The following is a 3,822-nucleotide window of genomic DNA, read 5'->3' on the forward strand; positions in this document are numbered from 1 at the left end:
AATAATAATATTAATAATTTAGTTTTCAATGCAATTAAGTTTATATAATAGAATAAAATTGTTGTAGTGCATTTTATTATTTTTTAAATTTTTTTAATAGCTTTATTTGCAATTCTTTCACGAATATAGTTTTATAAATAATCTAATTAGTAATAGTCATATACTTCTCTTATACTCTCTACCTTCTTCTATTTTTTAATCAACTTTATTTAAGTTTTTTCAAAAATTTTATTTTTTGACAAAATTACGTAGTGAAATATCCTTAAAAAAATTCCTTTTTTATNTTTATTTGCAATTCTTTCACGAATATAGTTTTATAAATAATCTAATTAGTAATAGTCATATACTTCTCTTATACTCTCTACCTTCTTCTATTTTTTAAAAATTTCATAGTTATAAAATTGTGTTGTTTTTCTTTTAATCACTTAATAGCTAATCATAATCTTACTTATCAAAGATACCCATTTGAATTCATTAAATTAAAAATTGGCCAATATTAATTCTAGGAAAATATAGAAAAACCAACTAAATTTTATAACTATGAAATTTTTATATTTGCAGCATTGCGCGAGCCCTTCACTAGTTTACAATAGGTCCAAATATTTTTATGTCATACCCAACTATCAATGTTTTAAGCTACTAGGGAATGTGCCAAATTGGACCAATTAAAAATTTTCTCTATATTGATCCAATTGGGCTAAATGTAATTAGTGTATAGTTTGTGCTTTTGAGCCTTAACTCTTCTTTTGCACTTCAGGGCTTTGAAATTTCTGAACTCTCTTCAAATAGATCAAGTCCATTTGAGACCCGGTTACAGGCCCATTTAACTCGACCGTCGCCGGTCGATGGGGAGCTTCCGATTCCCTTCGGTCCGGCGCGGCTAGGGTACGGCAACGGGCAACGAACATCTGCAGGCACAAGATGCGACATTGTGTGGCTAAGAGTACAGTGCAATCATCTGCGGTAAATGGCGGTAAGCGATCAGTTCGATACTGCAAATATAGTCGACGTAATATTTGACAGTGAAGATGCGGTGTAGTTGCCACATCAATTTATAGTTGCAAAGGCCAATCCACCTTAGTTTAGCTAGTAAAGCAATTTTTTCTCTTGTTCAAAACAATTGCCTTTAGACAGTCTAAATAAGTTGTTTGCCCGTAACCCACTTAAAAATAAAATAAATATTTTAATAAATTCAGCAGAGGATGCCCTTGCTATATAAGACCGTCTCATCAACCATTCATGTGGCTTTGAGATTCGTATTATTTACGTAATAAATGACGTATGAGACGGTCTCATGTTGGGGATTGACCATGTCCATCAAATTTTCGTTCCATATATACAATATTATGAATAAAACTTCATTAAGAAGCTCCCCAGTGAGAAAGGCAGGTGTGAATTATACCCGAAAGTAAATTAAAACTTCCCAGTGAAGAGAGCGGATGTGAGTTGTTGGATTAAAACTTATTCAAACCTCAAAGCAAAATAAATATAATTCAATTGTTTTTTTTATTATCCTCCATATTGAGGAACTCTACAACAAAGTTCCGTACCAACCATCCCTAATACAAGTGGTAAAGGGTTTGAATATTGGTATCCGAGATCACAAGTTCAAATCCTAATTGATTCACATTTTCAGCTAAATTTATTTTTTGTGAAAATAAATGAAGCGGGTAGCGCGCCTGCTACCTTTTTCTCAAAAAAAAAGTTTTGTGAGCATATATATATATAACTAGACTGGAATACTATAGATAGCACCAAGCGCTTGGTGCTATTAGGTTTCGGCCCTTGAATAAAAAAATATACGGTTACGATGATGTGGGCCCTCTAAGGTTGAGAGAGTTATTGATTGAATAGTATAATCTAATGGATAAAAATAGTTAAATGATTAAATCTAACGGTAGAAAAATCGATAGTACCAAGCACTTGGTGCTATCGATAGTATCCCAGCCGAACTCCATATATATGGTGCATAAAACTTCATTGGGGCCTTCCTAATATTGAGAAGGGCATGTGTGAATTATTGGATTATAATTTATGCAAAACTAAATCCAAATTAAATATGATCTGATGGTTCACATCTCTCCTCTTTACTAAGGAACTCCAGTTTTGTGGTTTGTTTTTAGGGTCAATTTCATTCATGCCCCTCTAAACTTCAAAATTTCATAAATGTCCCTATAAATTTGATTATATCACAAATACCCCTACAAATAGTTACTATCTTTCAAATATTCCCTTATTCTTACTTTCCATCTCTTTATAGAATGCTAAATATTTAGATTATCATAAATATGGTCTAAATGTCAATTTTGCCCTTAACTTCTAAATTTTTTTACAAAAGTATTTTAGCATAATAATATTTATTTTAAAATATCAAAATAAAAAATAAAATACATCATTTTATTACTGTATAGTTTGTAAAATAAGATATTTTACATCATTTATTTTGAAATTTGAGATGCCAAAGCACAGAAATTTGTGCTAATTCAAATAACTTAGTTCACATCATGTATATATATTTAGGTTATATTTTAAATAAACTGTTTAACCTTATTTTAATGAGTCAGTCGATACTTTAAACAATTTTTTGCTTAATTTTTTTTCCATTTTTTTGATTTTTTGATTTTTTTTAGATTAACTTGTCAGGGTTATATATATTTTTTTAATTGATAAAAATTTATCTCTAAATGTAGGTTATTTGTAAATTTAAAAGAGTGTTTATAATTATAAAAGTCAAATTAAATATTTTAAGATGGTAATGACAATAGGGGCGAAGTTGGAATTTTATTTGCCGTTTCTCTTTTTTGGGAGGTTATTTATGATATTTCAACTTTTATATAGAGGCATTTATGGTATTACACTTATTTGGAAAGGTAGTGAGGAAATTTTTCCTTATTTTTGTTAGCTCTAATATGCTAGCATTGGAATGGATAAATTGTACCGACCCAGCCCACTAGCAACAATAACTCGTTGGGCCCAATCACCGGCCCAAAATGCTTAAGCCCAGTTATTATTACTAGTGTCTAAGTCTCTTATAAACCCAATGACAACCCCATTCCCATCCGATGTGGGATTATTGGGTTGTCACATAAATTATTGTCATAACCCTGTACAACATTGTTGGATTAAATGGGTTAGTATCCTGTCCTGTGGTAGGAGGTCAGATTAGACCGAGTCGTGTTCAAAATGGCAGAAGGTCAGGCTTGGTCGGGTAATGTTCGAAGTGGCGTGAAGCTAATTGGGCTGAGTCACAATCGCGACCCATAGACGCTAGCTGTGTCTGTACGCTTTAAGTAAATTAATTGTACATTTAATTATAACAGTTCGAGCTTTTGAGATTAATAGATAGAGCGAGCAATCCGACATCTCGAACGTGACTCAGCTCAACCTAACCTTTCGCCACAGAACAGAATGCTGCCTCCTTAATTTAAGCCAGCAATAACTATTAATGATGCAAGGTAACTCGAAAGTTATATATTATCAGGGAGAGGCGGTTATATTCTCGAGCACAAGGGCCTGAGGTGGCGCAAAACCCAGCTGACAAAGCTCTCTACATTTTTTTTTGATTGTGTCTTTTGGAGAGTTCCTGAAGGATTCTGTGATTACTGTGCACATCTAAGAATCGATTCTCTCCCCCTATTTGGAAAGCAATCGAAAACCCAGCGAACCACCTATCCCTTTATTCCCCCACACGTGTCACCCCTCCTGCATGCGCACGTACGTAGACCCATATCTCTGTATGTAAACACATCCTCCCCATGCACACACAGGCACACAAATATATATCTATATATATATATATATATATATATATATATATATATA

The sequence above is a fragment of the Ananas comosus genome, linkage group 16, assembly GCF_001540865.1.
Source record: "Ananas comosus cultivar F153 linkage group 16, ASM154086v1, whole genome shotgun sequence".
NCBI classification, from domain to species: Eukaryota; Viridiplantae; Streptophyta; class Magnoliopsida; order Poales; family Bromeliaceae; genus Ananas; species Ananas comosus.